Below are 15,222 nucleotides of genomic sequence, written 5' to 3'. Positions count from 1 at the left end.
GACAGTCAGAAAAGTTTTTTTTTTTTTCTCCTATTTTTTTTTTTCTGTTGGGAAAAGATATTAAATCTTGTAGAAAAGTCAAAAGCTTACAAGTCAATAGTTAACTTTTGAGTCAGTCCAAACCCAGGGGGAAAGCCTGTGGACAGATCAGAAAATGTGGTCGCTGTGATCACTACAAACAGACAAGTGGTTTGGCCTTACCAGGTTCAGTGAGTCTAGTGTTGAAGACATACAAGTTAACTAACAAAGAACAATCAGTGTGAACTGGCCTTTTGCAATGTAAATAAAACAGCAGCAGCATCCATCTGGTTGTTATTCTGGAGGATAAAATATGCAATTTGATATAATGGATCAACACAAAAGACCATGTTTACTTTTTAACTTCATAAGGAAAAAAGATGAAACTTGTGGCGAGCCTGGAAACATCCCAGTGCAATCAAGAACCTTGCTGATGCAGGTGTTCGGTTTCTTAAACAGGAGTGACAAAGGCAATTGTCTTTACAAAAGCATGGTCAAAACTGTCCAGATAATGATCCAGATAAGGCTTTGTTGGCATCCTCAGTTGACTGTGTGTTGTGCTGTTTTCATTTTGGTTTTCAGTCTTCCCAGTGTGATCTGAATCACAGTCAGATGTTGGGAAAACATCTCTTCTCCAAGCATGTGAAGGATAAGAAGGTGATCAGGAATAGTCAGCATGGATTCACCAAGGAGAAACCATGTTGTGGTGGTTTTACTCGGGTGGGCGGCTGAGCTCCACCACAACCGCTCTCTCACTCCCCCTCCTCAAAGAGGAACGGGGAGAAAATATGATGAAAAATGCTCAAGAGTTGAGATAAGGATGAGGAGATCACACAGTAATTATCGTGACGGACAAAACAGACTCAGCGTAGGGAGATAGTGAGATTTATTACCTATTACTAGCAAGCTAGAGAAGTGAGAAACAAAGGAAAGAAACCAAAAGCACCTTCCCCCCCATCCACCCTCTTCCACCTCCTCCCCCCGAGCGGCACAGGGGAACAGGGAAATAGGGGTTATGGTCAGTCTGTAGCGCTTCTTCTCTGCCGCTCCTTCTTGGTCACTCTCGTCCCCTGTGCTGTGGGGTCCCTCCCATGGGATGCGATCCTTGTTGAACAGATCCAACGTGGGCTGCCCACAGGCAGCAGTTCTTCAAGAACTGCTCCAGATATGGGTCCGTACCATGGGGTCCATCCCTCAGGAGCGAACTGCTCCAACCTGGATCCCTCACGGGCAGCATCCCGTGCCAGGTCACCTGCTCCTGCGTGGTCTCCTCTCCACAGGCTACAGGTCCGGCCCGGAATATGCTCCAGCAGGGGTATTCCACAGTCCACAGTCTCCGTCGGTGCAGGTCCACCTGCTCCACCGTGGTCTCCTCCACGGGCTGCAGTGTGGAACCCTGCTCCACCGTGGTACTCCATGGGCTGCAGGGGGACAACCTGCTTCACCATGGTCCTCACCACAGGCCTCAGGGGACTTCTGCTCTGGCGCCTGGAGCACCTCTTCCTCTCCTTCTTCACTGACCTTGGTGCCTGCAAGGCTGTTTCTCACTCCTCTCACTCTCCCAGCTGCTGTGTGGTGCAGCATTTTTTTTTTTTTTAACCTGTCTTAAATATGCTCTCACAGAGGCGCAAAACAACATCACTTATTGGCTCAGCTCTGGTCAGCAGTGGGGCCCTTACCAAACATGGGGCAGCTTCTAGATCCTTCTCACAGAAGCCACCCCTATGGCCCCCTGCTACCAAAACCTTGCCACGTAAGCCCACTACACATGTCTAACCAATCTGATATCTTTCTATGATGAGATGACTAGCTGGGTGATGAGGGGAGGGCGGTAGAGGTGGTCTACCTTGACTTCAGCAAAGCTTTGACACTGTCTCCCATAACATTCTCATAGACAAGCTCAGGAAGTGTGGCCTCAATGAGTAGACAGTGAGGTGGATTGATAATTGGGTGGATGGCAGAGCTGAGAGGGTTGTGCTTAGAGGTGTGGAGTCTAGTTGTAGGACAGTAGTTAACGGTGTTCCCCAGGGGTCAATACTAGGTCCAATGTTGTTCAACTTATTCATCAACGACCTGGATGATGGAACAGAGTGCACTCTTAACAAGTTTGTTGATGACACAAAGCTTGGAGGAATGACTGATACCCCAGAGGGCTGTGCTGCCATTCGGAGGGACCTCAACAGGCTGGGGGTTGGGCCATGAGGAACCTCATGAAGTTCAACAAGGGCAAATGCAGGGTCCTGCACCTGGGGAGGAATAACCCCAAGCACCAGTACAGGCTGGGAGCTGACCTGCTGGAGAGCAGCTCTGCAGAGAGGGACCTGGGAGTCCTGGTGGACAGCAGGCTGACCAAGTCAGCAATGTGCCCTTGTGGCCAAGAAGGCCAGCAGTATCCTGGGGTGCATTTGGAAAAGTGCTACCAGCAGGTCAAAGTAGGTGATCCTCCCCCTCTACTCAGCCCTGGTAAGGCCACAGCTGGAGTACTGTGTGCAGTTCTGGGCTCCCCAGTACACTGGGGCTAGTCCAGAGGAGGGCTATGAAGATGGTTAGAGGACTGGAGCACAAGGACAGGCTGAGAGACTTGGTCCTGTTTAGCCTGGAAAAGAGAAGACTGAGGGGAGATCTGATCAATGTGCATAAATATCTGAGGGGAGGATGTCGAGGGGTTGGAGCCAGTTTCTTTATAGTTGTGCTCAGAGAGAGGATGAGAGGCAATGGGCACAAACTGAAGCACAGGAAGTTCCAGCTGAATATGAGAGGACATTACTGTGAGGGTGACAGAGCACTTGAACAGGTTGCCCAGAGTGGTTGTGGAGTCTCCTTCTCTGGAGATATTCAAAACCTTCATGGATTCCATCCTGCGCAATGTGCTCTAGGTGATACTGCTCAATAGGGGGGGTTGGACTAGATTACTTCAGAAGTCTCTTCCAACCTTGGCCATTCTGTGATTCTGTGATTCTGTGATTCTGTGAAAAGCTGAATGGGATGTGAAAAGTGTTGGACAGCTATTCCACAGTAAAGTCACCTCCCATTCACGCCAGAGATCAGTTCTTTCTGCTACTGCAGGCTTTCTTTGCAAAAGCAAAAAACCCACCTTGACTCTTTGTGCCTCAGGTTCCTTCAAAGAAGCTCAAGGTCCTATTGGCTGTCTGCTCTACAAGGCAATTGACGGCATTAGATTGCATAGACTGCCAGTTGCTCAATGCTGTAGCAAAAAGGGCTTAAGATATAGACAGTACATCACTTCAGCAAGTTATTTTATGCTATAATTAAGAGAACCAGGAAGTAGATTTGTGGGTGTGGCTACAAGAGAAAACACTTCCCTTGACTGTGAAAGAAGCACATTTATTTTCATCCGTGGAGGATGTGATCCACAAAACTGGATCAGGGTTTTATGTGGTTCCCATGTAACAGGATTGGAGATCAAAACACATCTCCCATGCAAAGTAATTATGTTCTAGGGAAAGTCTGAGAGCATCCTATCAGTATTGCCTCATAGTATGAACTTCCACCCCTTGGCCAACAATGAACATTTGACTCCTGTCGCCTACCTCAAGGGTGGATACTCTAATTACTGAGTTACTGGGTGGGGTATGAAGGGAGGGTGAGACCATGTTTTATGTGGCTGATTGGGAAAGTCTGCTTGAGAATGCATCTCTGGTCAACCTACTAGGTTTGTGAGTTTACAAGATTTGGCAGGTGCACAGTGTTCAACAGCATTAGATTTGGCAGTGAACGTGTTCAGAAATAGAGTTCTAGGCAAAAAGAAAAGTGATGACAACATCAATGCCTTTGGACTTCAGCTCAAATTTTAGAAGTTAGGTTCTAGAGCAGGAGTTTTGACAAACTACTTTTGATGAAGTTTATGGGTTTAATCCATTGTTAACTGATAGTCCTCCTTATTTGATAATGTAGTATAGTATGAGTGTGTTAATAGTTAAAGATACATGTAACATATGCAATGGAAGTAATATGTACTATCAATATTATATATTATATATTATTACATATATTATATATATTGATACATGTATAGTTATGTCAGTCAGCTGCATTTAGATGCCACAAAAGGCAGAGATCTGAAGATGATAGCTGAGCACATCTGCTCAAATAATTTGACAAATTTAGATAAGCATAGTGAAAACAATCAAAACTATTTATATATGCCTCAGCTCATGGCTGCACCTTAAACAGCTAGCACATGGGGCAGCTGAACAACCTTTTGTTTCTGCCAAGCTGAACAACCTTTTGTTTCTGCCAACCAAAAGGTTGTCAAAAGTACAACCTTTTGTTTCTGCGAAGTAATCATTTGCTTTGAATTTAACAACTGAAGAGGCATTAATATGAACAGATGGAAATGTGATATTAATGGGTTACCAAAAATATTTGAACCAGAGAAAAGATTATCTTTCCAGTGAAGGAATGAGAGGTAATGATGGCTGAGCTACTTTTAAAGTCAGACACAGTGGATTATATTACAATAAAACTAATGTGCAAAGGACAGCAGATTGTTCTTCATAATGTATTTAGTTATTTACTGGGGTTTAGTTATTTATTATTATTTAATATTATTTAATATTAACTATTTATTATTTCGCAAACTAGCAAAGGAAATATTGGGCCATGCATATTTTCATGTAAAAAAATCAAAGCAGGAGACATATTTGACATTAATCAAAAAAAGATAAGTGGGTCTAGTACAGAGTAATGTTGTATAGCAGTCTGGATATAATGATCCCTTCTGGCCTTAGAAGAACTTGAATTTGCCATCTAGAGTATTTTATTTTTTCTTGTATTCCCTAATAAGCTAGAACTTCTCACTCTGTAGTGAAAAGGGAAAAAGCCTGAAGAAGCTGGCTTCTTTCAACATGAAATTAACCCACAGGCTTATTTTTGCAACTCCTGTATGAGATAATCCTTTTTAGCTACAGTTCCCAGAGACAGACTACTCTCTCATCTAATTGCTAGAGCATTTCCCCTAGAGATGCTGGTTCAGTCTCCCTGATACAAAATTGAAATTAAACTATTTTCACAGCACAAACAAGTATAGTACTCACTAAGCTAGAAATATAAAAGAGGAGAATCCTCCTTCCCTGTTTTTATGAGAGAAGACTGACCAGCCATACTATTCTTGGTGAAGCTAGGTCAAGTCTGGAAGTTATTCCTTCAACCCCAGGCAAAAATAGCTATTTTCTAAAGATCACTTTTTATAATAAATCTAAGAATATTATTATTTTTTTAAATCAGGTTTTGTGAATCATATTTTTAGGGCAGATCTGCCTGGCCAGATAGGTATGGAGAAGCTCCCCATCCCAAGCTGGCCAGACATTTACTAGCTCTCTTTGGGGATATGAATATCTGTCTTAGAAACATATTCCTCAGAAAGATAGAAATGATGCACAGCTAGCATGATGTTCCTCCTCAGGTTGGGAAGAGGATTATTTTTTTTTTTTCTGTCTGCATGCATTCATGTATGCATCTGCTTAGATATCCAACTCTCCTCATCCATCACATATGGAAAACCTGCGTTTGTTTCAGCATGGTAGATTTCATTTGGAGATAAATCTTCTAAAATTCAGATATTAGAATGTCCTCTATTGAATAGCTGGAAGCCTAATCAAGAATCAGGGTTAGCTATTCACTGAAGGACAAGGGGGCTACTTACTGTCCTCTGAGAACCAGGATTCTGTTGAGCAGTTGTGTTTGGGTCATAGATAAATGCTCTTCATACAATAATAATAGCAAGATATCTGCTACTTATTGCAAAATAAGATATATGGTCAGCACAGGCTGGGACTGCCTCAATAAAATTCCAGACTAGGATATATCAGAAAAGAGAAGAGGACAGATCTCAGCAAGATTCCTGTAACTCAGCCAGGTTTCATTAAATTCACGAGTAACTCCTAAGTGATCGATTTAGCCTATATTTTAAAAGAATTTCCTTACCAGCAGAAAGCATATAATGTCAAAATTTCTACAGGCAGTTTATGTGAAATTCTTTACAGCTGTGCAGCCATGTCCAAACCATGTCCTTGCAAGGAGCCAAACAGTGCCATCCAAGGGAGTAGCCTGCCAACACAGGGTCTCCAGCTGGCCAGTGGAAAGGTCATCTTCTGATACTGCAGTCTATTGCTTTCCAGCTGAGGAACAGAAGGAAAAGCTAACATGTTACTGATTATGATTCGCTATCAGTATTCACTTAATGGAATATGACTGTATGTTATCCTGGATTCTGGAGTGAACTTAAAAAAATTAATCCACACACACCTATATTTTCTTTCTCCTGGGATGTCCAAGCTAACTGACATTTTTCAAAAGTCATCTTTGAATCCTTTTCTTCTGAATTTAAGCTATCAAGTAAGGAAGGTAATCATGATATAAAATAATTTGCTATTCTGTGTTATTTCTCATAGAAGGAATATATTTCTTATATCATTATTCTTTGCCACATCACTCCAGGGTGTGTAGAATGAGAGAAAAAGCTTTAGTCTTGTAAAATGTTGATCAGTCTTTCCTCCGTGAAATACATAAAGCTATCCATTTGAATAAAGACTGCTTCTACGGTCTACTCCTGAAAGTGTATGTTCTCTATCTTCAGTTCACAGTTGGATTGCAGTGTAATGGCTACTTCTTCAATGAAAGGCTTTTTAGGACTGAAATTTATCTCAGTGCACAAAAGATGAGTTAGGACCCCTGAGTTTTGGAAAGAAAGAAACCATGTCACTTGCCTCCATTTTCCAGCTTCAAGTATGTATTTCTCAATGTTAATGTGTTCTAGGAAGCAGTGTTTCTTGCCTGAAAGTAAGTCTTTGCTCTGTTTCTAGGGTTACCAGAGGAATACATATATATAAGGAAGTATATAGATATAAACTATATATAGTATATATCTCTCTATATAGTGTAGTATAGTTTAGTATAGTATATAGATATATACTATATACTATACTATACTAGATATATTATATATAGAAATAAAACAAAAAAGAAAAGAAAAAAAAAACAAAAGCAAAAACAAAAACACCACCAACAAGCAAGCAAAGAGCACACAGCAGTACTTAAAAGTTTCCAGGTCTGTTTTGCAATACAGAACCCAAGGGTTTTTGATAGGATCTAAATTTGGCAAAATCAGCTTTCCCATCCCTCCCTAACTTTATTTTTCTGTCCTCTAACTATTTTTACTCCAAGTTTCCCTCTGCATCTGTCGATATAGGGAAAAGATCTATGGACAGGAGCCTGGGAATAGGATAAGAAAAGTAAAACTTCAGTAAAAATGAATCTTATTATGCTCACAGCAAAACCAGGGACATAACACTAGAAATTACTATATATTAATATAAATTTATGGGGACTATAGGACTATATAATCCATCAATTCATGTTAAGGAATAGATGGAGTATATTGTCTAATTCACAGATAAACCCAGAGACTGTGGTCTCATTGCCACTTCTTTACCACTTGTGATGTTGTGTTGCTGTGCATGAATTTCCTGATGAGGAAATGGCTCAGAATTTTATTCCAGGATGGAAGGAGTAAAGCTGACATACTTTCATGAAGGCAGGTATCTTCCTCAGGTAGCTTCAGCTACAAGAGTTAGGGATGGAAAGTTTTGTAGATGTCATTTGTAGACGCCCACCCATGAGATTCAATTCTAGTAAATAAATCTAAGCAAGGCAGTAACACCATTTGTTTTTAGTCACAAATACTGTGACTGTGTAAGTCACAAATGTAGGCTTTCAAATTCCCTATCACATCAATGGAAAGTTGTAAGAGGCAATTCAGTACAAACAGATATTTAAATCAGGTACCCAGAAAATGCCTAGTTCAAATACATGCTCTGTTGTAATTCCTGGGGGCATCCATCTCACTTCCATTAGCTTAAGGGAAAACTGGGGGTCTGAAGTTCTTAATTAAGGTATAAAATTGTAGTCAGTGTTAATAGTTAATGTCTTTTGCACCAGATGAATACTTTGTAGACATGGATTTTGCTGGGCAATAAGTCTTCCCAAAATACTGCAACATTCAGGCTACTATGTAGTAACTGTTGATTTCTTTAAAAAGGCTGCATTTTTATTATATATATATATTTATATTTTTTACCAAACATCATTATAAAACAGCATTGAAACAATACACCAACTCTCATGTTAGTTAAAAAAAGATGATGAAAATCAGAGTGGATGACCAGTTGCGTAATCTTTGTTCATTCAGCAGGACTGTACTTTGACTTGAATGTAAAATGTACAGAAATATGCACAAGGCCTTAGATTCTCTCATGTAGTTCTAAACGCAAATTAAGATTTAAGTCTTCTTTGTGTTGTGTCTTTCTATTTTATTGAAAGGTTACATTTTTCATTCATAATAAAATAGATGCTTTTTAGAATAAAGCTGGAGACGTACTTTGTCTCTTCTTAGCTGGATGATGATACTGTGTTTTCCACATTATTTCTAGCAACACTTGGAAACATTAATTGGAAAAAATACATGTATTTATTGTGCGAATTTGATTAACTACCTAAAATGTTTTTAGACTTCATAAGAAGTATTATCAACAAGATTTATCTTTATTCAAATGTTAAAAAATAGTTTCAGTTAGGATCATTTCATAATGTAGATTTATTTAAAAATTCTGACATTATGACTTTTTAAAAATCTCAGGATTTTTTTAACTCAAGGATGTGCAGGAAATCCATCACTACTTGATATTTCTATAGGATCCTTGCTTGACTGGAGTGAAGTCTCCAGCTGCTGTGAGATTTAATAACACCCTGGTTATGATATCATCAAATAGCAAAACCTCCTGGACAGCTGGAACAATTTTTACACTAATGCTGTAATTAGATACATAGAATTGTCTTGGTACAGAAAGTTACTTAAGGCTCAGACAAAATACAATGTGCAACTTACTAGCCAAAGGTCAAGGAACTTACTTCCAAATCCATCAGGCTGTTCTTTAGAACAGTTGTCTGGGAACGTCTGAGTTCTGGAGAGTTTTACTGAAGTGCTGGTATAGAAAGTCAAAACTGCAGTTTCCAACTGAAATTATTTTTGTTTTGTCATCATATTTATACCATAGGCCAGTGGTTCATTGTTTTTCTCCTAGATGGAAATCTTTACCTTGGTTTTGACCTATTTCATAACAGACACCTTAAGATAGTTTTCTTTTTTTTCTGAGAACAAATATAAATATTTCAGATGTAAGTGAAAACAGAAACATAAGATTGTGGCCAGAAAGATTAAAAGCACATCTACATATCTGGGATGATTATATCCATTTGATCTCCAAACTGGCTGATGGTTCTCTTCCTCCATATGCTCTGTATCAAGTGAGTACAGGATGGGGCCCTTGCAAATATGGCATGCTTATCAAAGACTGCCATTTAGCCAATTTGTCTCATTAGTTATTGAATTATTGATGGTTCTTCATATAGCTTTGATAAAAGTGTATGGATTCATACTGAGTAAAGGTGCCATTTGTAATGTAGACTCTTTCAAGACCAAAATGTTATACATAGCACTCTTATTGACAAAATTGAATTTGGCACACAGATAAAAGCTTGAATCAGAAGTCCTTGAATGATCTGAAAAACTGAAGCGGTAAAACTTCTCAATGTGGTACTTTTTTTTTTTTTTTTTTTTTTTTTTTTAAGGAATTAAATCTATATGTGTTTGATAAAACATCAGGATCTAAATCTGTTCTAAATACAGAAAAGAACTGCCTATGACATTAGCCTGAATTTTTAAGTACTATACTAATCAGAAAGGAAGCTATTCAAGCTCTTTAGGCACTGCAGTATTATTTTTACTTTGTCAATAGCTACTTGAATGAATGTGAAATAAGTTAAAGTGATTTGGCTGGGATTCAGTAATGCATGGGAAATACTTAAGATGCAGTCAAGAAGGCTGCAATCAAAATTAACCCAAGTAAAATAAATACCCTTCCCCCCAAGTGGCAGAAAATGTAGTAGAATAGTGAAAAATATCAGTGCAAAAGATTAACAGGGGGGCTTTGAATAACATAGGTTTATTTGTATACTGTATTGTACGCAGGCTCTATAATAAAGCCTAAAGTTTAGAAACTTTTAAAAATTGATCTTTTGTTTTTCTCTGCGTAGAGGAAAAACAACCCCACAAATTTAGAATCAATTTTCTGGAGATAGAATTGATAGTGGCTGATTTCATGGAAGACAAATAAAAGAACAACACTGAGAGATGTGATTAACATAGTTAAGTTCAGAAGTTGCTTAGGTATGTTTCTGAAGGACAGCACTGAGGAACAAAGTGAAATGACAATATTCATTCAGTATGCAAAACACAGAAACCTTTTGACAGATATCTTTTCTTCTACTTTGCATATAGCCTGGTGTATTTGTGACATTGGTCCTAATACACATGGTAATGTGTAACATGCGGGGTTCAAGGTGATTCATCAAATCTTCATCAATCAGCCTCCTAAATCCACTCTGTCTCCCACATTGTATCTCATCATTGAGATCATGACAGATTCCCAAGTAAGCCCTGCCTTATTTGTGCTTCCTAGGGCCAGGGAGACTGACTGGGAAGAGATGGTGCCCTTGGACATTACACAGAGAGTTTGTATACAGATACAAAGCTGGAGAGCCTGTGTGGCGAAGTTTGTGCCATAAAACCCAACTATCATGGTTTGATATCTGACAGCTGCAAAATATCCCAGCAGCTTTTTCCTCTCCCAACCTACCAGCTGTCCAACTGAAATTGAAATGATTTATGTTCCCCAAGGACTAACTGACTGACAGGCAATGCAGGAAGGAGTAGTAGGGCCCTGAAGTGGCTGTGGTATCTAAAGCTATGAGAAGGAACATTGTGGAGATCACAGGGATGCTCACTGTGCTGGGATCAGGGAGATTTCTCATACCCACACAGGCTGAGCTATGCATGGCCCTGGGTGGAAGAGGAGTGGGCTGTGATTTTTATTGAAATTAAAGAAGACATGCACTATCCCATCGGGTATATATTTCGCTGATTTGTAACCTAGATATACATGGTATAATGGATTATATATGTTCACCATATAGCAAACAATCAGATATCTGTTTGACACAGTGTATGTGTATATTAATTTCAAGAGGGTAAAAATATAAACTTGCTGGAGTTTCTGATTTCCCTAGGTAATAAAGTTTTTTTGAGAATATTAGTTGACAGCTACACCCACTTGCAGTCATCAATTCTACAAGGGCTGGTACGGAAGTTTAAAATGCCAGTATTCATCTCTTTCTCTCCCCTAAGTCTTCATTATAATGTCTCTCGCTATTTTTTAATAACTTTCAGTCTACATTTTGGCAGATGTGACAGGCGGCTGCAACATTGATACCATCAGTACTGTTCATCCTACTTCTTCTCACAATGATTTTTAGCATATATTAATTAACAGAAATAGGAAAGGTGCAATCAATTTATTTAATGCAGTTAATTAAAAAAGAACTCACAAGCTACTATCAGATAAAATTTGGCTTGTACAATTACAATTCTAAGAATTTTAATGATTTTTTTTTTTAACCTAAGTGTGCTTCTCAAAGTTTTCTTTCATTAACCAAAGTATTTTAGGGCACATAGGAAGCAAGCTTGAACATATCTTCTAAAACTCAGGAAAACATAAAGACACTGAAAATGTAGGGCTTATGCTTTCAGTGTTCAATGTTCAGCAGAGGGAGGAGCAAGGAGAGAGGAAATGCTTTGAGTGCTTGTAAGAACCTTGTTACCTTTTTCTTATATTTGCTTACATATTGGTAGTCATTAGTAACATTTTAAAATATGATTTATAAGATATTCTTATGAAATGCTACTAACCAAATGCACAAATATGCCACGTGTTAATTAAGTCACATCATCTTAAATAATTGAGCTTAATACAGTTGGAGAGTTCACTAAGACTAGTAATGAAATCCTTAGCATAGTATTTAATTACCTTCTTGTGTGATCCAGCCAAAAAATAAAAAAAATAATAAAAAAAAGGTCTTAACAAGTAATCTAAAGGTCAGGAGATTCAGCCTGTATAAGATGAAAGAGAGGTAGGCAGATCAAGAAATATAGTTAAAATGTAGAGGTAGTTTATTAAAATGAATGATTTAGCTTTTTGTGTGGTAGGGTTAGAAAGAAGAAAAGGTTTTCTAATGAAATCAGAGACCATTTGAGGGCTTTGCAGCTCACTTACAAATAAGCTGTGGTTGAGTAAAACTGTACTTCTATCCACATGAAAGGAAAAGGACCTTAGACTTTGTGTCAGAAATGCTGCTTGAGATTTTGTCTCATTTTTCTGTTGGGAATAACATACCCTAGATCCTATTAAAAACAACTCTTGTTTTGAAATGTGTTTATTTATTTATTTATTTATTTTGCAATGTTGCATGTTCAGAATTGAAATTACACATTCCAAAATTGGAAAAAAAAAACAACAAAAAAAAACACCAAAATGATTAAGCTGAAGATTAAGTAGAAGACATGAGCAGTAACAAATATTTTTCTAATTTTTTATTTTGATTCCTATGCTGAATTGGAATTTTCTCAAATTTAAGAAAAAAACCTTGAGTGGTTACTGCATTTTGCAGGGATGGCAGCTTCCAAGTTTTCTGCCCATTTACAAGACATTGCATTAATGCATCCTGGTTGATCACAGATCTTTGTCTCTCCAGTTGTGGAAGCTTTCCAATACTGTGAAAGCCCACAGATTTCTTATTGCCAATGAAGGATCAATGCCTTGGCTTCAAGAATTACCAATGGAGATTCTACACAATGTTATTAACTGGAGGATATCATTTTCCTGGAAGAAATATGTTCTGTACCATGCTTTGCATTCTGTTTGTTACCTCCTTACTACCATGATCTCTGTTTTGCTTATACCTAGGTCCAGTCCACTAGGGTTCAGCTCTAGGCACAGTGGGTAGCAAGGCTGAAGGACAATCATCATAGAAAAGCTGTGAATAAAGATAATCATCACAGAAAAGTTATGAATTTGCATGTCACTGTTATAAACAATCAAATCCAAGGAATATCTCTCTCTCTCTCCCCCTCTCTCCTTCATAATTCTCCATGCAGATTTGTATAAGGAAAAAATTCTGTAATTGAAATTATGCTTATGTCATCCTGAGGTGAAGAGAACAGGGAAATTTCTGTATTGTTCAGTCTCTGATATTATCTCCATCTGCCAATAGCTTGTTTCAAAACATGAAATAGATTTAAAAGTATCATAAAGGGAATTTCTATATACTAGTACAATATTTTATTGTAAACATTTTTCATATTAAAATCAGAAAGGAAAAATGACAACTGCTTTCTGGCACAACATAGAAACGTTCTTTAATTCATGCCAGTTACTTTTATCCAGTTTGCAATGACTGTCAGGATTATGGTTCAGGAAAGATTTCAGAAACAATCAACAGAATACAGAAAATGGATTTGAGTTCCCATAAAAAATGTATTGTCAAATTGTATAAGAGGAATTAGGAAAGAAATTGGTATAGTTTCTAGGTAAAAGTAAAAAAAAATTGTGGACAGTTGGGAAGATTGAATTAGTGCCTTAAGAATTCTGAAAAGCGAAAGGCAAGCAAGAAGATAGAGTTGAAGCAGAAATTATGAATTCAAAAGTGGTAGGAGAGGGGTAATAAAATCAGATGATAGAAGCTTTATCTCTAGGTTTTTACTTCTGAAATTACTACTGAAATGGATTGTTAAAATACATCAACATTTGTACTGGGTGGTGCTTATTTCTACTAACAGTACCTTTGGAATTGTTTGGTGTAACTACATGTGTGTAAATGGGTCCATGTGGGGACAGTATGTTTTCATGGATTTACTGTATGTCACAATGTGTGTACCAGTTGACCTGTACTGAAAAATAACAGAGCTAAGCTCGTTTATAACATCTGAGAACATAGTCCCTACATGCATTGTACAGTTGTGATGTCTGTAATAACACAGTATGCTTTAGACATGTTTTAGCTTAATAAACAAAGCTATGAAAGCACATACAAAAGTGTATCACCATCACAGGCTTGGAACTACTGAAGGACTGTTTTATTTCTTGCATCATAAATATCTCCTATATACTAAACTAATCCTTTTGGACTGATGCAGTGTGGAGAAATGAAAGGACCTTTTTGCACTTAGCCTAAAAACCTTAAATGACATCAAAATTACTGTATTGATGTTGAGTTTTCTGTTTTTAGAGTCAACAAGTGATTCTGTAATTTAAGCCATACATTTGTTTCTTAGTATTTATCCTGCTACTTTATTGCCTTTGGAAGGAATTTGGAAGTGTATGGTACATAATAGTCAATAAATCATAAAAGGAAAGAAGACAAGCATCTTTGTTCTTTAGCAAACATGGATGCTGTAAAATTATGGCATTTTTTAAAACCAAAAAAAAAAAAAAGAGAGAAAAATAATTGCAGTTTCAGGATCTGATAGTCAAACTGCAACGAGGTTAAAGAAGTGAAAAATTATCCAAGTATTACTACCGTAAACTGTTGATTTTAGAAACAAACCATAGCCAAATTCACAACAGACTTTTTTTTTCCATTTAACTCTTATCTTTATGTTACGTTATGTCACTGATGAAATACAGCAGCCCAAGCAACAGTCATCAGGAAAGCAACATTTTAATTGCAAGTAGATGCAAGTACGTTAAATCTAATCTCAAAAGAGCAAATATTTACCAAGAGTTTATGATCACAGATAGACTAATAGAATAAACAAAGTATACAGTATCTACTTGAATATATGTATGTATTTTTCTTTTTTCTTTTTTTTTTTTAAGTAAAAAAAATATATATATATACTACCGAACACAACTGCAGCACTGGCTCAATGAAATCCTTCATTGCTCTCCAATTCAGCAGTGTTAAGGACCACACACGTAAAAACGTATTCTCATATTCTCATAAGAGAAAGGTTTGTAAAAGAACCTTCAGGATTTGAAGACTTTATGAGTCTTTGTAACATTTTAAATAAACCACATACATATTTTGAGCTTTATTTCATTAGACGTGATCTGTGGTTTGTTGTGTCTATATAGATGGTTATATGAATTTCATACTAGAAAAAGAATTATATGGTTCTTTTGTTCATTCAAATCAGAAACAAAATCAAATGAAAATTATCTGCTTTTCAAGTTTGTTGAAAATGATATGACAAAATGCTTAGCATTTTGAAGACAGATTTCTGTACGATCA

Source organism: Anser brachyrhynchus (genome assembly GCF_964034855.1).
Source record: "Anser brachyrhynchus genome assembly, chromosome: 2".
NCBI lineage: Eukaryota > Metazoa > Chordata > Aves > Anseriformes > Anatidae > Anser > Anser brachyrhynchus.
This window is presented reverse-complemented; position numbering follows the sequence as displayed.